The sequence below is a fragment of the Anser anser genome (genome assembly GCF_964211835.1).
Source record: "Anser anser genome assembly, chromosome: 4".
Lineage (NCBI taxonomy): Eukaryota > Metazoa > Chordata > Aves > Anseriformes > Anatidae > Anser > Anser anser.
In genome coordinates, this window is record NC_139724.1 from 74198280 (window position 1) to 74219230 (window position 20951).

Sequence of the window (20951 nt, forward strand, 5' to 3'; positions counted from 1 at the left end):
ATTCAGCACAATCCCACTAATCTCTTGGTAGATATTCAGCTACAGAAATTTAAAACTGAGCATCTTAAGCACCAAATATCAGAAGCAACAGTATATGTTTAAGAAGTTCTGAAATCCTTAGAAGACTTTCTCTGTACACTGTTATATCTATATTCTTTAAATTGAGGTGTCCAGATGGCAACCAAAAGAAAGAGGAGATTAGATTCCAGAATTCTACTTCAAGATGACACATTTTAATACATAAAACATATTCAGAATAGGAGCTGAGAGGCTTCTTTTATAAATGTGCTTTGTGTGTATCACCATCAAAACGATTTCCTGGAACTTTGGGAGGGGAGTGGAAGCAGGAGAGGGAGTTAACCATGTTCCGGCTGAAGAAATAAAGTGAATAATTTGAATTACTGACAGGAGATGTGGAATGGAAACTTTTTTATTAACCAGGTAAATTAGAAAGTAAAAATACTATTCTTCATAGCATAGAACAAATATAAGCTGAAACCAGCGGGGACCTAAATTAAAAGTGCTTTCATACTTGTCATGTTATTCCACTGAAATCCAACAAAATCAGGCTATTAGTGACATGGTAAGAAGTAAATATTAATATAATTTTTTCCAGATAAAGCATTTAAAAATAGAAGATCAGAAGACAGCTAAGTCAAAGCTGCTTTTTAAAATCAATCAAAGTCAAATTAAGTATGACTGGATTAGCAGGGGAAAAAAGAGGAAAAAAAATATTGATGTCTTGCTAAGTGAGTGCAGATATGTTATGTTCTAGTTTACTGTTTTAAACCATTAAAAGCTTTTTAGACAGTGAACTAATATCCTGACATGTGTCAGAGATGTTGGCTTGCATTTTACATTAGATTACATTAGATAATTTGTATTGCTTTTGTATGTTGTAGTCTGCCTGCGTACGCAGCTTTTGTCCCCTTGCCCATATCTTTTGAGTTTGTTGGCTTATTTCTGCCAGTGCTGAGAGAGTGAGAATTAAAGACTTGACAAATCTTCTGAAATAAAATACTGCTGAATAAATAGTGGGGATCACCTATCACCTGTGTTGCAGCGCATGCCACTTTTCCCTTTGCGTTAGTAAAGAACCTACAGTGGGGAAGTGGGAGTGAGGAAAGGGAAGATATCGTGCATGCAGTAACAGCACGTGGACATGCCATCAGGTCTTGCGAAGGGATAAGTTGCCAATGATATGTTCACAGGCCAAAGAAGAAAGATGTCGTGTTCTCTGCTTGTGAATTTTTCTGCTCTGGTGAGTTGGAAGGGTTACATGTTTGGAAAGGTATCTTCCCACCTTGTTTCTGTGCTCTGTGTCCCTATTTAGACTAATCCCAGTCATATGAGAGTTGGAGTTTCTACAAAGGGTTTCTTCTGGGGTTCAGTTCAAGCAGTGCTATAATACATGCCTTAAGATATTTTTCTATTGTTCATTTGGGACCTACCTGCCACTTTTATATATTCTGGCCAGTAATTAATCATGTGTTTTCCTAATGATTTTCATGCGTGTCATTGTAAAGTTGCATTGTAACATAGCTGGCGCATGTGGCATAAAATCTAATTCTTAATGAGCAATAACTGGGAAGATGACATAGGAAGATGGGTAGTAGGAAGAAAAAGGATTTTCTCTTTTTAAAGAAAACATTCAGTTCTTCCTTACTAGTTACTATTTACCTAAGCATTGGATGAAATTATCTATTAAGATTGCTAAAACAAAAATTTAAGGTTGTGGCAATATGGGGTAGAATAAAGCCCTGCTGTTTAATATGGGCCTGTGGCTCTCTTGCTGTGCAAGCAGAGCTGTGCCATCTGATGTGTATTTTGAAGACCCATTCATAATAAACTGTTCTGCAGCAGTCACCAGGAAAACAAACAAACAGTACCCCACCACTTTATGTATTTATTTGCAGCACCTTTGCACTGCAGTAAATTAACGGGGGTGTGGTGGTTGTTTGGTTGGTTTTTGCGGGGGACTGTTTAGAAGAACTATTTGTTTTTGTTCTCTTTGTTGGTACGAGTGGACACAAAAAGTGAATGGAATAAGTTTAATTTATTCTTATCATAAACATCTTCCTGTAAAAGTTAGAGAGGGCTGTGGATGGAAAATTTGCATTTGCAGTGTGTTTTAGTAGTGCAGTGAATTTTCTCTTTGCATCAGTCCAACTCAAGATGTAAAGCTCTGGAAAGTACTGGAGGCATGGGAATAAAATTGGTTTTATTGGTTTTGGTTCTCTTGTTTTATCAGGAAAAGAATAGGCATTTGGAGAAAAAGTTATGCATGAACTACTAGCTTATTGACACAAAAGTATATATATATATATATTAATAATTAGAGGTTCTACTTATTAAATAGTAAATAAAATAATTCCATAGTAAAAGCTGTTCTTAGCACACAAGGCACAGTTGGGTGTTTTTATGAAATGTTAAGCATACGTTCTTTCTACCTTATATTTAACCACTTTCCAGCACTGAAGATAAATCTTTGCAGTGTACTACAGCAATTACTAATTCATGTGGGCTTGGGGTTGATTTTCTAAAGGTACAAGACATGCCTGTGTGCTTGCTTTGAATTAATAACTTTTGGATTCTTCCTATTTGAATGAAATTTAGTAGAGGTGTTAAAGGCAAGATGTTCCTACAGGCTTTGTGTAACTAAGCAACCATGTAGCGGCCAGAGACCGTACTCATGTCTGCGCTACAAGAAAGGTCATATGATTATCTAATCACCTTATTAGAGGTCAGGAAATATGCAGGGAAAAAGGTGTTATTACTGTCCCAGTCATGACTAAAGCTTAAATTAGATCTTACAGGTTGTTATTAATCATAAGAAAATCCAAAACTGAAATATGAAACTAGGAAAACAAGCTTCACAGAACTACTCCTTGACCATTAATGGATTTGAAAGAATGGGAAAACCGCTGGAAATTGTCTTTGTTGGTGGCTTATAAGGGTACTTAGCACATGGAGTCAAGAAGTAATATGTAAGAGATCAAATGTCATGGTATAGGTGCTTAGCAAAGCTGTATTTTCAGAGGAAAAAAGAAACTTGAAATATGAAGGGTATTTGTGTGTCAGAAATGCATAAATATAATGCAATAACAAGTACTAGTAGTAAACCTAAGTACAGAATGTAAAGAGGTTTGTAATCATATAATAGCTTATCTTGGGGGAAATGCATCACTTTGGGTATCTGTTTAAAAGTATAGTTTCTACTTACTTCAGCATTATGTTTCAGCCAAAATTTTCAGGAAAAGCATAAGAACCAAGCTATCATATGGTGCTCCCAAATGTTCTCTGCTTGTAGCCATTTTTTAAGTCATGCTCTTCTTGAGAAAGTGATTTTTATCTCTGTAGTAATCCTCACCAAGGTTTTTATTCATAACCTTGTCCAGTCTCTGTGGGGGTCTTTGTAAACTTCTAACTTCTACAGCCTTCTTTGGAAGGCATTTTACAGCTCAGATAACCCCACCAGCATATAGCCCCACCTTTTCCTCTTTTGTTTTTCTCCCTCCTGCTAACCTTGGTTAATACATGGTCTTTAGCTCTTGCATGGAAGAACTGATAAGTCTTTCCTTATTCATCTTCTCCTTGTCACTCATAATTTTATACCCTTACCATTTACTGCCTTGGTTATCTTTTTGTCATTACAAGACGGTCTAATAATGACACTAGGCTTCTGATACATCCTCATTATTATTCTTTACCCCTTACCCAGTCATTTGGTATCACTCCTGGAATGGCAGACCAGTGCCATGTAGTTTTTGAGATAAAAGTAAGCTCTGGCTTGCACAGTGGCTTAATGTTCTTCCTTCATCCTTTTCTTATGATTCTGTTCGTCTTTGTGTGCACTAACAACACGATAAGCTTTAATCTAAGAATTAATTATTCATCTAAAAAAATATTTTTGTATCAAACCTAATTTGGATTTTCTCTAAAGTGTTTTTTTTTTTTTTTTCCCCTCAATGCTGTTTGAAGCTATGGGAGGGAGAAAGCAGGGAGGAATGTTTTTGTCTTTCAAAGTTGCATTATTGCCAAGTGCTTACACCTGTATTCAGCAATTGCAACCAGTCATTTTAATGTCAGAGAAAAGTTATAACTTGTTATTTTTTATTCATGGAAAGTATAAATTTTAAGTGTTTTTGGGTTAAAAAAATAAATGCAGCTCTTGTTCTGATGACATTAAAATGTTTTGGTTAAGCTTCTCATACTAAATTGTGAAGTTATAACTCATTCTGTAGGAGATAGCTAGGAATAGAATTAAAAGGGATTTAAACAGCAAAGACTGAAAAGATAATTTTTTCCTCAGAGGTATCAGAATAAAAATTATATTTTAGGTTTTATTCTAAAGGTGAAATGTCCAATTTTTTATTTTTTTTTTAATTACAAAACAGTTTTTGGCCAGCTCTGCTATCCTCTGTCGAACTGAGAACAAAGAAATCTGTAACAAGTATTCCAGTACATTGCATGTCCACATGCACAGTCATTTTGGACAAGTGATGGGAGAAAACATAAAAATTTCATCAATAACCAGTGAGAAAAGCCAAAGCGCAAAATGAGATGTAGTCACCAGGGGACGTGAAGACTAGCAAGTAGATTGGTACTGTTGGAAAAAACAGTCAAGTGTCTAGCTAATAGTCAGAAGACAGGAAAATAGCAGATGGATATGATGATATGGCTGAAGTGTTTTCCCCTTTTTTCCTCATCTATCTTAATTCTGGCAGGGGGAAGGGAGGAAAATCATCATTGGACTATTATACACAGCCAGCCACTGAGAAACACACAAACCCTCGGCACAGAATACATTAACACTTTCTAATTGGAATTTAGAGGCTTTTAAACATCTGTGCCCAATAAACTTCATTCTAGGTACTTAAGAGGTGACAATGATCTCTGAACTGCTTGTGTGAGGTTTGGGGGAATAGTTCAGGTACTAGGGGATAGGTAAAGAGAGAAGTTGGGGTCAGTATTTAGAACAGGGTGGGGGTCTTGGGAGGGGCAGATTGGCCAAATACATTTTTTTATTTATTAATATATATATGTATACACACAAATAATCTATTCATATCACTAGCAAGAAAACAGAAGTTATGGATTTAGGTCAATTGATGCAGTTTTCTTCTACAACACACTCACAAGTGCTGTAGAGAAAGGAGAGTCTGAAATGCCAGTTACAATATGAGCAGCGATTTCCACCTTTTAGTAAGTAAAGATAATGATTTAGAAAATCTTTTCACTAAACATTCTCATAAGTAGCCTAGGGATCCATACCTTAAATATCATCTGAAATAAGCTAAGATGGATACAAACCTGTCTTGAAAAAACACAGTGAGTGTAGTTACAGAAATTCACTGCCAAAATGGAAGGATATATTAAGAGTAGTTTCCTGGAATTCTTGGATTTTATACTAGTTAATAATGTAGTCAGGCTGTGTGTGTTGTGTTTGTTGCTGTTGTTGTTGTGGTGGTGTTTTTTAAAGATAGATCATAACCTATGGTCATTATATTTTCATGGCTGCAGATATATTGGAAGAAATAGTGTAAATCCAAATGAGTTTTGACAGTTCTAAAATACAATCTGAAAACATTTAAGGACCATTCGCTGTACCATTCACTACAGATAGAGATGCACAGTTTTACTTTGACACACAAATAATTAGACACAAAAATATGGGAAGGGAGAACACTGCAAACTGTTTAGACTTATCCTGTGTTTCCTGCAATCCAAAACATTCTGGCTTGGAAAAGCTGAACTGCAGAGCTCTTTCACATGATGTTAGGAAAGCCAAGACCATGATCAGGTTTAAAAAAAAAACAAAACTGTTTTAAAGAAAAAATTTGAAGCTAATATCAGGAAGCTTCAGACTACAGGTTGCTGGACATCTGGTGAATATCATAAGGGAAGTCTCTCTCTTTGTATCCTGTTTTACCAAGGTTTATTTTCCCCTAATCCCAGGACTGTTGTTTTGGAAAGAAAACGTGGTAGGCGGCTCTTTGGTCGGATGCAGTCTGGTCATGTAGATGTTTCTGTGCTGTAAGAAGAGAATTAGTAGGGTAGGGTAGGGTGAAGTATAGTATCTTCTATATGTGACGATGTAGAAGGATGTTTTCCCTGCTCATCAGGCATTGACTTCAAGGCAGTGACTTAATATAGTGGCAAGGCAAGCTCAGCAGGTAATTTCAGGGTCAGGAGGAAGCACTGAAAATGAAGAACTAGTATAATGAAATGCTAGGAAATATGCAGCCTAGCCAGGAAACACTTCTCCAACTTCGGATTCTTTTGAGTATAGGTTAGACAAATATCTGTCAAAAATGCAGGTTTAACTGATTCTGCTCTGCAGGAGGATAAATAACAAAATCTCTTGAATCCCTTCAATCCCATCAATCTGTGATACATCTCTGCCTCTTGTTCTCAGTGTAATCAAAACCTCAAAATTCAGGGGATTTTAAGTGAGGTGATAATTTAGTGATAACTCATGTGAAATGTGTCTCTGGCCAGCATTCCAGTTGATAATGGTATTGCCAAAGAGCTCGGTTTCCCTTTTTGACACCAAAATGGATAGCTGGATTTTTTAGAAATGTGGAGATGTTTGATATCAAGCTCTGATATTCTCAGTTTCAGGATGAGAAGTGTTTGGGGCTAAGCAATTTTACAGTCAGGTGTGAAGTATTACAACTATCTGACCTATAATAGCTTTCTGTTCTCCCTGAAACGTTTGTTGTTTTTTTGTTTTGTTTTGTGTTTTTGTTTTAAAGTTCTGCTTTATCTCTCTCTTATATTAGAGTAATACAGGTAGTAAGAAAGACTCTGTTCATAAATTCCCATTTTGTTTCAAAACGTGCTTCTCATTAAAAAATAAATAAATAAATAATCCCTGAGTATTTTTTCTGGCTCTACTTATATTTCAACTGAACCAAAGGGAAACAGTAAGTAAGGCTGAAGAAGACTGATGTCAGTGGTGCACACCTGTGTTGGCGATTAGAGTACAAAAATATCCACTTTGGTACATTATAGAATCTCAGCATAGGAGCATCAGCAGGAGAATACTTCAGATTAGTTCTTTAGATTCTTTATCGTGCAAATGTGAATGTGGTGTTTGCTTTGAATTTTAATACCCTCAAAAGATTAAATAATATTTTTGCATTTTGGAAGGCAGGGATTTTATTATAAAACCTGTAGAGGAAATAAACATAGAAATATTCACCTAGGGCCTGCTCTGATTCTCATGAAAGCCAAGACAAAAGCTTATGTTGTCTATGCTAAAAGTTGGCTTTGTACTTACAGTTCAGTAATTTTCTTAGTCAATTACAGTGGGACTCCTATGGTTTGGTAGGGGAGCCCATCATAAAGATGCACTTCAGGAGAATGCCTCCCTGTTGGATTCCTACTTGTTCTGTCGAGTATGGTTGTATCGATAGTTACCCATTTAGCTACCTCCATTTTTTTCATGTCCTTTTTTACATCTATCTGAAATTTGCTTCATCATTTGCTTGAATTTATTTAAAATTATGTGAAGGTGAATCTTTTCTACTACTGCTAGTAGCAGCACAGACAAGACGAATACCAGGGTTGCTCATTTTTTGTGAGATATTTACTGCTGGATCTGTGATCTTAAATTAAAAACAAACACTTAGGTCCATCTCTCTACTACTTGGTCCTTTAGATGCCTCATGCTTGATCCACATATGTGCACACATATTTGGAATAACTCTCTTCACACAGTATATCCTTCTCTTCCTGCTACTGCATGTTAGGGAATCCAACAGATAAAAGTAATGACTTTGATTAGTTTGATATTTGGAGAGTATGCTGACTTCATTATTAAAATATTCTATCTTAATGAAATGGTATATTTAACCGAAAGGTTACTCAATACTACATCATAGTCATAGCTTAGGTAGGAGTTGCACTACATGGTATGATCACTGCCTTAATTTCTGACAGACTGCACTGTGTTTCGTACCACAGTGCAGTAAAGCTGTTCCTTTTAGGATTGAAGTTGGCCATCACAGCTCTGTACTGCATAGGGATGATTACCAACTGCAGTCCCTCACTGCTGCCAGAATAACTAGGACTGACCACTTAATTGTGAGCACTGTAAAGACTAATGTCTCAAGGAAGCATGTTATCCCAGAGCAAGCTCAGCAGAAGACACTTTGGTGTTGAATTCGAAATACAGATGTAATTTGTGATATTATACGACAGGAATACAAGGTGCTGCAACACTTCAGAAAGTAGATGGCTGCTGTACCTCTCAGTATGATATTTTGTAAGTTTTTGTGTTTCAGAAAGGCATGAGCTCATCTCAAATCTGTTATGAGAAACTGTCCCTATGAGAGGTTAGAATGATCTTTCAAGTTAGTGAAAGATCCCAGCAGCAGAAATGCACCAACCATTCCCACTACTGAAACACCTTTTGCAAAAGCTTTTAGGTTTTAGGTTCACATTATACTGAGGTTCAGCTCCTGCAGGAGCTCCTTGTGAAATGCTACCCCATTAATCTGGGAAGTATGAGTATCAAACTTAGAGCTTCCTGACATTCAGAGGTAAGGTGTTTATTTGTTTTTGTTCTTTTTTTTTTTTTCTTTTAAACTAAACTAAAGATCTAAGTGAGGACTTGATTCTGACACTTCTGTTTCACTGCTTTCTCCTTATTCACTAAACTGGAGGTGGGTACAAGTCTCAGCTAGCATCAGAGACTCAATGTGTAGAAATCTGTATTTGAATAGTCCCTCCAAGTGCCATTTACATTAAATGACAGGAACAGGCATTCCTACACTGCTGTAAGACAAAGTGATTTGTACCCTTAAAGTACCTCTCCCTCCCTTGAATAAATGGAGATGCAAGAAAGATTAGCTGAAATTTAAACCAACTACTTTGGTCAAATTAATCCTACCGTATTTGTCTGATAAAAATGCATTTGTGCATCTAATTCTATATTTAATTGAGGCACTGCCTCTAGTTCTATATCTTTGGACTGTCATGACCTCCAGTGTATGTAGCTGTACAATGAATGGTGCTGAGAAAATTTAGAAGAATTTCTATGTTTCAGCATCAGGTGCTCGTGGCACTTATCTACTATTTTACTATCTACTGTACTATATCTACTATATTAATACCAGTTATTAATTATAATATAATTAACTTGGGCTTTCTGACAGCATTCAAAAAATGTTTGTATGCTACAGCCATGACAGTCTGAGCCAAATACCTAATTATTAGTTTCATTCTCTGAGGTATTTGGCCAACAATCTAAAAGCTGTATATCAAATGTAGTTATCTTACAGTAGCTTGCATGTACAGGTGTGGGCACTATATAGACATTTGCAGATAGCAAATGGAGGTACAAACTCTTTTTAAGGCATTTTCATGAAATAACTGGTTTTATGATGGGAATAACTAATGATGGCAATTTGGAGGCAGTTATGTAATTACATTTTTTTTGGCAATATTTTTTAATTTTTTTTTTTTTTGTGGGCATAGGATTGCCATTGGCATATTTTCTGCTTAATAAGTGATTCTCCAAAGCATTACCTAACCAATTAGATGACCAGTTACGCATCTCCTGAGAGCAATAACAACGCAAGTAATGGAAACCACCAGGTATGATGCTGAAAATGGACTGCTAACTGTTCCTTACTGCTCATTCATAATTGCTCAAGGTGGTGGAGTGGATGTCTTTTTCTTTGCTAACAGAAGGACAAAATTATTTGTTTTATTATTATTCTTTTCTAAGCACAGTTAGTGAGCATTCTTGTGCAGGAACATAATGGTTTAGAGACGTTATTGTATTGGTAATCACCAACAGTGTGCCTCTCCACCTGTTTTATACAGCTGTAACAATTTCTTTTTGGTTTGTGTACAAAATTTTCTTATTTTTATGTTTTAATATAATGTAAAAGGTAAATTGGAGATAGCATTTCCTTCCATATACATATAAAATCAGGATGGAAAGTTGGCCTAGCAATGTCAAATTGGAATTTTGACCTTAAATGCTCGTGGAAATGTACACCTTGTTGCCTGGTTCCAGCACTCCCATACGTGGGAATGTATGAATGGACAAAGGTAGGCCAGATAAATTAATCATTACCTAGGGCAGCTAAAAGGAGCATTCAGTGTGTTTCTAGAATGCTACAGAGACAGGAGAAGTTTTATCTGTGCCACTACTGAATCAGTGGTGTACGTTGCCTAGCAGAAATTGCTGTAGGTGCTAGCACCACTTTGCCAGAAGAATGACTACCTGCTGGATGGATTCAGTATCTTAAATTCATAGTGTTACAAAAGGGTTCTGTTAGTCTGTGAGAACTTTCTTACAAGTTAATATCTCTTAAATCCTCAAACAGCTTTGTCATCTTGGCCGTTCCAAATTGGCCCTGATTTGAACAAGCTGTCCTCCAAAGGTCCCCAACAAATGACTATTTTATTAATACTTTAAAGATCTTATGATTTCTAAGCATGTGTATATGCATGAAATACATAGAGATTTTACAAGTAAAGAGCAGTTGATTTTTATGCTGAAAGAATTTACAGAAGGTGATAACACCTACAATACCTTACGTGAGAGAATGTGGAGGGGTTCACTGGTGAGAAACAAGTTTGATAGCAATTCCTGTCAAAAAGATACTCGAATACAAAATAATTAGAGATGAGGGGAAGGAAAATGTTTGAAGAGGTGGAGGGTATGAATAGATAATGTGTAGGTACAAAGCCACTTTCTATTTTAAGGTTGGACATAATCTCACCACACATTAGAGCAGCAACTGCCTATAAGTTAAAACACCAAGCTTTCTGGACTTCCTCTTCAATCAGTGGACAGAAAACTTTCTGGGGATAATTTACCCTGTATTAAAAAGAGAATAAATTGAGATAATTAGTGATAATAAGATTTGTTAGCATCACAGTAGTATTTTCAATTACAGACTTTTTTCTTAACAGTAATATCCATGCCAAGTGTTGCATTTCATTTAAAACATTTTATGTTAACCTGATTTCAGTTTTAATGCATTTAAGAATCCCATTAATTTAAGTTGTAGAAATAACTTGTAATTTAATGACACATTTAAAGCTGGAAACCTTTAAAAGAATTCTAATCGATGAGGAAATCTAATATTTCTTGGTTTCTCTCTTGGTCAGTTAATATTGTAAAGAAATGAAAAATACAGGTACAGTACTACATGATGTAAAATAACAGAATCCCAGAATGGTTAAGATTGGAAGGATTGAACCTCAACTCTTATGAGAATAGAAGTTGTGGTAAATTGTGAGAAGCTGATACAAATTACAGATAATACCATAAGAAATGGACAGATCTCTTAGGTAGTTAAGAGAGCGGTTTGAGAGAAATGGCCAAACTTCAGACAATTAAGCGGGAATTGTAAAGGACCAGTACCAAGATAACCATCTCTTTAATACCATTTGGTGTTAAGATTAATTAGGTAACAATAACATTTGAGTACACATATAGCAAAACTAGGACCAATAGGAAAAAAGTAGTTATAGGAGGGTTTTTTATTTGGGAGGACAGAGTGGCAGAGAAGGCTGGCTGGGAGAAGTACAGGCATGAGAAAATGGAGCGAAAGCAGGATAAAAGTGTTGGTTGCGTGCTCACTGTGCTTTTCTGGCTGAGACCTGCACCTTATCACCACAGTTTTTCCTATCTGCTTACTGAAGTAGTAATTGGTTAATCCTAAGTATTTTTGATGTGAGAGTGTATGTGTTTTATGTGTCTGATGTACTAGTCAACTTCAAGTCAGATTAACCAGGGAGTAGGATGAAAGATCTGGATGCCAGCAACTGGGTGTAACAAGGTCTGAGTACTACTGTATGGGTCACAGCTGAGACGGGCAGCTAAAGACCCCTGAGTTGTGTGAGTGGCTGTGTGTGTTCTTGTAGCAAACTTCAAGATGCATTAGCCAGCGAGACCTGCATCTGGAAAGACCTAGGTCTGAGATGGTCAGGGACCATGCCCTCCAGGTTCATGGGATCTTGCATAGACATCAAGTCTGTGCTACAGGCATGTCCGTCAGGCATCCAAGAATGTCAGTGTGTATGTCAGGCAAATGTAGGTTAGGTCTATGTTCTGCCAGTAAGCTCCAGTCCTCATGTGTACGTGGCCATACTTGATGATAATATTAGTTTGTGCCTTTGCTGGCACTTAGTCACTGCTAATCTGTGTGGTTGGCCATGTGTATTTTGCATGTGCATTTGCATCTTTGTATTTCCCTAATAAAGACCGATAGGTTCATGAGCATTTTGGTTATACATAAAAACTGCAGTGACATTTATACCTTCTCCCTTGGAAGCAAGAAAAATAAAAATGACAGGTTAGTGAATAGAAACTAAATGAAACCAAACTTGGCAAATAACGTATTAATTACAAAAAAAAAAAAAAGTGACTTTCAACTTGACGGTATTTCTTAAATTTAAGTTTTATAGTTTCCAAACATCGTTGTGTTCTACTCTGGGTGCAAGTATGCAATAACGTTGTTTTTTGCTAATGGATTAGAAAAGCTGAATGTATTAGCCTTGCTGAATAGATAATATAGCTGTATTATTTACATATAGAAAAGTATTTTCCTTTTCAATATGAATGGTATTCCACTTGAAGAAAATTGTACTATTAGAAACTATTATCTAAAAGCCTAGCATATTAAATTTTCATTTATTTGTTAAGTAAAATGTGTAATTTGTTTTCATTCAAAATTGAATCATTTTGACTTGCACAGCTTTAGTTAAAACACATCTGATGCTTATGCTTGAGGCTAAAAAGACTAATAATGAGCAAACTATTAAATCCACAAAGTAATGAGTACTGAACATTAAAACAGGTGCATTATGGAAACTACCATATGTTTTGAACTGAACTTTGTTCAGAATTCCTATAAACTTCTTCTGGTATTAAAAAGTAAACTGTCGCTCATCTGTAACAATCTGACATGTACAGATAACAGATGGCTTGGAGGGCCTTACAGCTTCTTTTTCTCCATAAGGAAGTGTTAAAAATGAAGCATATAATCTATTATTTTCCTGTGCCCTTTTTATCACTTTCTGACTAAACAGAAAAGTGATGTATTACAGGGCAGTTGCCCACACTGTGACATTTCAGATGTGATTATCAAAACGCAGCACACTGGTCGTTGAGGTTTTTTAAATGAATGTGACAGGAGTTAGCATTTCACAAGTGCACACTGTGTAATCTCAACACTGCAGTATTTCAATGGGCCATCTGTAAGCCGCAGCAGGAGTTCCCACAAGTCCATGGCACAAATTTTACATTTCTTAATCTGTATAAATCTACAGGCTGCTATTGGGGATTTTCTCAAAATATTCTTGGAAAGTATCTTTTAAGGCAGTACGCTTTGCAGAGACTGAAGCCTTCATCTAAGCTGAAGTTCAGCCAGTTCCCAATATCTGTATCTCTCAGCAGCTGCTATCTTCCTCAAGGGCAGCGTCTTTAAACTATGCAAACTGCAGAAGAAAGCAAATCAATAATCAAAAGCTGGATGACTTTTATCAGTCTCTTTTTTTGGGTATTGGTCAGACACAGTGGTATGGCAAAGAGAATTATGCTGACTATCAAGCAGAGAGACGGGAAAGCAATAGGATCACTTAGACTAGTAGACCAGGAAGTAGGAAAAGTCATTATTTTGAGACGTTGCTGATAAACTTTCTTTGTTGCTATTATTTTCACCACTTCAATCTTTCTCTTGGTCTTAGCTTCCCTGAAAGCTTCAGGGGGAAAAAATTGTTTGATGCTTCACAGCTTATACCACTGTCTGGATGCATACTGGTACCTGACTGCCAGGTTACACATCCCTGATGCAGATGATCATGCACCAATAATAGAAAATAAAAAGAATATCTTGTCTGCTTATACAAGATAGCTGCTTACGAAGTATGCTAACAAAACTTAGACTGTATGTTTATATACATGCTTGCACAGCATCACTATGAATAATACATTGACCTCCATGCAGAAACGTATCTCTGTGATTCTGCCAATGACAGAAGTACCACATCTATTATTGTACTGGAGCTATTACTGATTTATCTATACCATTAAACATCTCTGTAAAGACACAATACATTTCAAATCATAGAGGTTTTTAAGGTTTTCTTCCACAGCTCTGTTTCTTGATATTCCTGAATAACTTTACAGCTTCTTTTGCATCAGGGGCATGAGGTTGTAGAGGGAGATAACCAGTGAGCTTTTGTGAAAATTTTCACTGATCTAGTTTATATCGCTTTACAGTCCTTTTTGTATTCACTGAGGAGTGGTATACAAACACCTCTTTTTGCATAAAACTCTTCATGTTGATTTTTTTTCCCCATCCTCCAAGGAGGGTGAACTTGGTTCTATTTTCACTATATTCAAGGGAGATTTTTCAGACCCATTATGAGACGCTACATTTAGTGCCATTTAGAGGACTGGAGGGGTTAGAGCATACAGGTGATGGAAGTACAAAACACTACCAAAGATCAACTGTGACTATAAGTTACGGTCCTCTGTGAGCTACGTAAAATCTTTTGTTGGTCTCCATTTGCTTCTTACTAGATGTAGGTTTTTATATTGCACACTACTAACAATGATTTTTTTTGTTTTAATTGTTTGTGTCAGTGGGGTAGCTCAGACACGAGTTGTGGCAATTTCTTATGTCAGACTGAGTAGTCTTTATTCTCCTATGCTTTCATTAAAATATAAAAATGTATAAGTAATTTCACCATTTTAAGATAACTTGGAGTCACGACATATGTAAATACTGTCCACCGGTTCCAGGTTTCTCCAGTATTATTCCATAGTACAAAGTGATTTCAAATCTCTTTTGCTGTTAGGGTAATCTTAGTTCTGGGAATAAACCAAACTCTCTGGTATCCAAAGAAATTATTCATGTTCTGTTCTTACTAAAATATCTACAGAAAAGTAAGACTATAGGTTTATATTTGAGAACATACGTATATATTTTCTCCTAGTGGTATATAAAATGTGTAAATAATAGATGAAAACACCACAATAGAACTATTTAAAGTAACATGAAAAATATAGTCTTAACACATGGAGAGGGGGAAACTGGTGATCTGACTACTTTGTGAATATTCAGTTGTATTATAACAGTTTTCTGTTAGCATTGCAATCTAACATTTGTTTTATGGGACACAGAGCTTTCCTGGAGATGTCTGATGATGGTTTAGATAAACTAATCTGTGACCTTAATGAAATCCTGACCACAGCCAAAAACAGTATTTGAAGAAGGTCCTGATCTGCTAAAAGCATAAAATAAGGATGAGAGAAGACACCTTGGTCACGTGTCCTCCTTTTACCTTGTAGGATTAGCTGTGGCTGCGGCACCTAATCCGTTTTCTCTGCTTTTTAACAGCCTAAGGAAATATTGTCTTTAACATTATGTTTTATTCTCGGTGTACCATGTACTCTTCATCTCCTTTGACAATAAAATTATAGTTCTGCTTAGATGATGAAGTTTTATGGAAATAGCAATTTTTTTAACTACTCAACATAAATGTTGATTATATGCTGTTGAAAAGAGTTAAAAAAGAAAAAAAAAGAGTTGAAAAGAGTTGATACTCTCATCAGGAGAGGCATTAAGGGATCTTTTGTGCATCACCCCCTTTTCTCCTACCATAATACTGGCAATTCACAATATCCTACGCTGCTGCAAAGTGCCTTTTCCAAAAAATAAAAAATTGTGGTTAAAAAAAAAAAAAATCAAAATTTTGCAGCATTCAGAAAAGTCATCAAAAACCTTAGTATTTATACATAATAATGTATTATTTAAGTCTACTAAGGTGTAATGAGATTCTGCATTGCACACAAATCAAAATTTGGATATCTCTAATTTTTCATACATACATATAATCTATTTGAGTTTACAGTTCAGCAAACTGAGAGCATCCATTCTGCCCCACTGTGAGAAACATACTAGTAGCTAGGGAATCCAGAATCAAAACATGCAGTGTTGTAAATTATTAAAGGAGGGTTGTTTGTCCTGCTAACCCATTGATTGTGCATAGTGATGAGTTGGCATGGTATGCTTGAACCGATACCTCAGCAAGTACTGTCAAAATGAGTTATTCATGAATAGTAGGCAAATACCTGTCTCGAATCCTTATTTCATCTGGAATCCTCTGGTAAGCAAAATGATTCCCACTGCCATTGTACCATTAAACTGTGGATGTTAGACTGCATCGTATTATCTCTGTGTGTGTAACTGAAAAAAATCATTAACATTTCTCTAAGAGACGGTCTTTCCTTTACATGTAATAACATTTTTGCACCAGCATGGACAACAGATAATCAGGAATTTCATGTTGATTCATGATCTTTTTGTACCTCCTGTGTTTGTTCCACATTTCACATTTTGATTTGAACAATGGCAGTATGTATGACATCAACTGAGAACTAAGCTTCTGTTCTTATGTTATTATTCAGATGGATTCTTCAATATTTCCAACACCAGGCTGTGCATTTACAATGCATTGTACTTTGCATACTGTCCCATTTTAGGCACCAGTCTCATTCTAGTCATTGGGTACACATACATGTTTTTTTTTGTGCTTTATTTTACTTTTACTTATAATATTTTTATTTTTATTAGTAATGGAAAAGGCATGAAATATATTCAATGCATTTTTCTTTTTTTTTTTTCTCTCATTTCTCTTATTAGGCCTGTATTTCATAAACCCCTCGTTGCAAAAAAAAAAAAAAAAAAAAAAAAAAAAAATCTTTTCTATGAAGGAAAAGAAAAAAGAAACACTGAAAATGCAATGTTACACAGCTTTCCATTTTTTAGCATGGCTTCAGAGGAAAATACCACTAATCATAACTACTGGTGCAATGTACTGCATAGCAATAGGATAAAGGCCCAAAGTTATGATGCTGTATGCATATGAATGATGCATATGAATTGGAACTGAGGTATAGATCTGAATTTGTTTTGCAGATTGGTGTCTAATCATCGTGAACATATACAATGCAATATCAAGTCTTACATTATAGCCACTGGAGATCAAGTCAACAATATCAATATAGAGAGTTCAGAGAGTACAAACCCTGAAGTGATAAATCGACCCACAGATGACTGAGTAGCTCTCTAAACTGCAGTAATCCTGCTCACAAAATCTCTGATGATAGCGTCTGGTTTGACGCTGCAATGTAGATGACTGAAGTGAATTTTATCCGTGGTTTATAACATGGGAAAAAGGCTAAGGCCTTGCATCCACTTGACAGCTGATGCTGCCAGTTATGCTGCCTTTTTCAGAGGGACGGTGTGGAGTGCGTCAAAAGCTAAGGAGAAAGCTCATGGAAAAGAAGAGAGTGTGACTGAAGGACCATGTGGCTAGGTGAATAAACAAAAACCTGTAAAAGGTAAAAATTATCCAATGCCCTGATGGCATTTCCTTTCATCCTGTGTAAAATTCAAGTCCCAGGAGACTCCAATGGAGTGTTATGCTGAAGAGTTGGGAGGTGAGATAGAATTTATTTCTACTAGTATAAATGACAGGAAATTTGTCCCTGCCTCATCTGTGTGCTTTTTTTTTTTTAATGCTTTTTTTGCTCTGTCTGACCTTATTCTTCTGTTACATGACATTCCCTCACTATAACCCTCTCATGTAATACAGTGAAGTGACCCTTTGCAGTGGGAACTGAAAAATGCACACAGAGAAGTGGGGCAGGCTACTTTGTGCAAGGGCATATGAAGCAGAAAACCCACCCTAGTAAAGTAGTCAGGTAGACAAACAATGTATTTCATGAGAGGAAGCTTGGCTCTGAGCTAGTAAGCATCTCTTATCACAGCAGCAAAGAATAAGAAAGGTTTTGCCTTGTTCCAATAAGTCTCTGAATAAAAAAGCATAAGTTAATGCATGGAATATAATGCACATCGAACTGGTTTATTATATCCTTCTTCATTACTGGAAATTAGTATTAAAATATGAATGGGGTAAGGGGAACTGAAGTGTAGATGTGACCTGTCATTTTCATCTCTGCAAGAAGAGAAATTTCTTCTGTAATGCTTTCACACACACTGTAAAACACATTTTTAAGTGCATATATTCATATATATATGTACGATTTTCTCTTGTGAAACCATTTATAAATGACTGGAGCCATGCACGGTGGGGGGAGAGTCATAAACATTAGAAATGGAGAATACAAATGCCTACAGATATAAGAGCGTGCTTCTTCCCACGCTGCAGGACTGTTCCCTGCAGAGGAGCTGTCAGCAGTTTGCTGGCAACGTTCTTGTTTCCTCTCAACATGCAGAAGCACAAGCCCGTTGTCAGCACAGCTTCCAGAGGGGATTGGTAGCCAAAACTTATCCCCTGTCTTTTGTTTTTGATAGATGAATGAATATAGCTTGAGCTTCCTCTTGACTTGTTGAGTTCAGCATTTTCTGATGAATGGCATCCTTCCCCCGTAAAGGCTATGAAAAATCCTTTAAACTGTGGATTTAATGCTTCTCTCTCTTTTGTCACAGAAAGAGCTAGCAGGATTCAGGCCTGAAAGGCATATTATCTATAAATGTCATGTATCAAAATGAAAGAGGGGAAGAATCTTCTGGATGACATAGCAAGCGAACCTGGGCTCTTCACCATAACGCTGGCTTAAATCAGGCAAGGATCGATGTTATGAGACAATTGTCTCAGGTTACTGGTATTGCTCTATTTCAAAGGATTGAAACTTAGTTCTACTACCCACAAAGCTAAGCTATGTTTCTTATGAGTGTCTCGTTTGGGAGTTAATGGAGTGTAGGCAGAAAGCACTGAAGACCCACAAGTCCAAATCCTAAAGCCAATCTTTTACTTTTGCATTCCCAGCTGTATAAGTGTTTAGGACAGATAAATTAGCCCTTATCACCACTGTGAAGTCCAGCTTAACATTAAAATTATCTTTTGAGCCCAGCAGCAGAGAATTAGCCCCATGATTATGACAACCCAACTCAAAACTCTGGGCAGTGCAATGACAGTCTCTTGTGTTGTATGACAATAGATTGAGAAGTGCTGAAGCAGGCGTGAGACAATGTCAAATCCTGTTAAGTCAAAATGCGATTAAGGTTTCACTGGATTGCGTTATGTTAGAGAAGATGGCATCTAGCTGGACTGTTACCTCAGTTATTTTGTGAGGTGTCCTACTTAGTCTACATGTCATGATATACAGCATGCACAGTGATATCAGACTGACTTTTTTGTTACTCCCAATAAGTTTGCTGGTCACCTAAAGGAACTCAGAATAGGTTCCATTCTTAACACTCTTTAAAAATGATCTTTTATGTTTATATAGCTATTTATTCCTTATGTGGTGTTTGGCAATCCTACTCTAAATGATAGGCTGGATTTGCTGAGGTTGCCAGTATCTGGTCCTCTTCCTATTTTAAAAGAGGTGTTAAATATCTGAATACACAGGCTGTGTCCCAGTCCTTCCTATTTCTTTGTTGCAAAATAAATTAAGAATACAATAAATTCGACGAAACTACCAAAGTTCCTTTCAATTATATTTACTAGCATCACTTTCTTTCTCACCTCTGTCTTCCAAACTTAGAATAATAGTTTCAGACTGATGTCTTGTTGCCTGGAGTCACCCCAGAAAAGACATCAGGACCAAGAAGTCAAACTAAAAAGGTTTGGTAACCAGAGGTTGCTGTTGGATGTCTGAAAAGTGCAGTCTTGCATATTGGATGCTTTAAAATAAATTTTCTGCAGAAAATCAGAAGCTAGCAGGTTACAGTGTTTTCTGGGAGGTTATCATTACGTGGCAACTGGCGGTAGCACAGTTGAGCTGCAGAACTGATCCATCTCACAGGGAAAATCTGTAGACTTAATTAGAATAATCACATTACAGATGTCTTCCAATCATGATGTAATAGGATATCAAGTACATGTGGAAAAGGAACTGACAAGATGATGATGTAATAATTGGAGTGTTGCAAAGTTACATGAAATGACACTCAAATAGAGGTCAACTCCTGGGAGTAGTCTCTGGCCTCCAACTTGAATAAGACTAATAGTTTCATATTTCAGATCAATTAAAATGTTGGAAGGGGATGAAAGCATCAAGATTAAACCTTAGTTAAATTTTCTCCATCTCACTGGGATCATAGAAATGCAAATTCATAGCAGATATCACCTTTTTCATTGTAACACTAGAGCTGTATCGATTGGCTCCTCATAGTTTAATAGCTGACCTGACATTGAGCCAACAGCTGCAACAGAATATTTTGCCATTTTACTGTCTGTTCACCTGTTGTGAACATTTTAAAAAATGCAAATTGAATTCCACATAAAAAGACACAATTTGAATAGAAAAACAAGAACATGCTGTTTGCAGGAGGAAAAGTCTTCATCAGATCAGAGTTTCCAGCAGCCTTAACAGTGATGTTGTCTCATGTTTCTTACAACGGTCAACATTCTTGCTCAGGGAAGGAACATGAGAAAAAAGGACATTCATAGTATAACCACAAAATGCCTTTTAGCAGTGGTGAAGATAGGGATTTCTAAGCTGGAGACTGGATTCCTGTGCTTCGTATCTACAGGTGGAATTTTCTTCAATGTATGTGTATTATCAGCTATGAGAATTTCTCATTTAGCTTGGTTAGATGGCTGCCAGAAGGTTTGGATTCAGTGCTCCCTGGCAGTGTATGAGGGAAGTCATACTGTCCGCAAATCTGAGGATCGTACTGGCTTCAGCTGGGTTTTCACCCACCAGTAAAAAATAGGAATTGACTAACACTGGATAGCAAATCAAATTAAGAACGTGAATGCCACTTAAAGATTTTCTAAATGAGGGCTCCCATAAGTAATTATAACTTTTGTGCTTTAATGCAATTACCTATACATGTCAACTTAAGTGCAATTCCACAGCTACAAGTTGAGAAGCACTAGTGGTTGGAAGGGCAGAACAGCCAGGTCCTTTTCCTATCACTTACAAATGGAATATG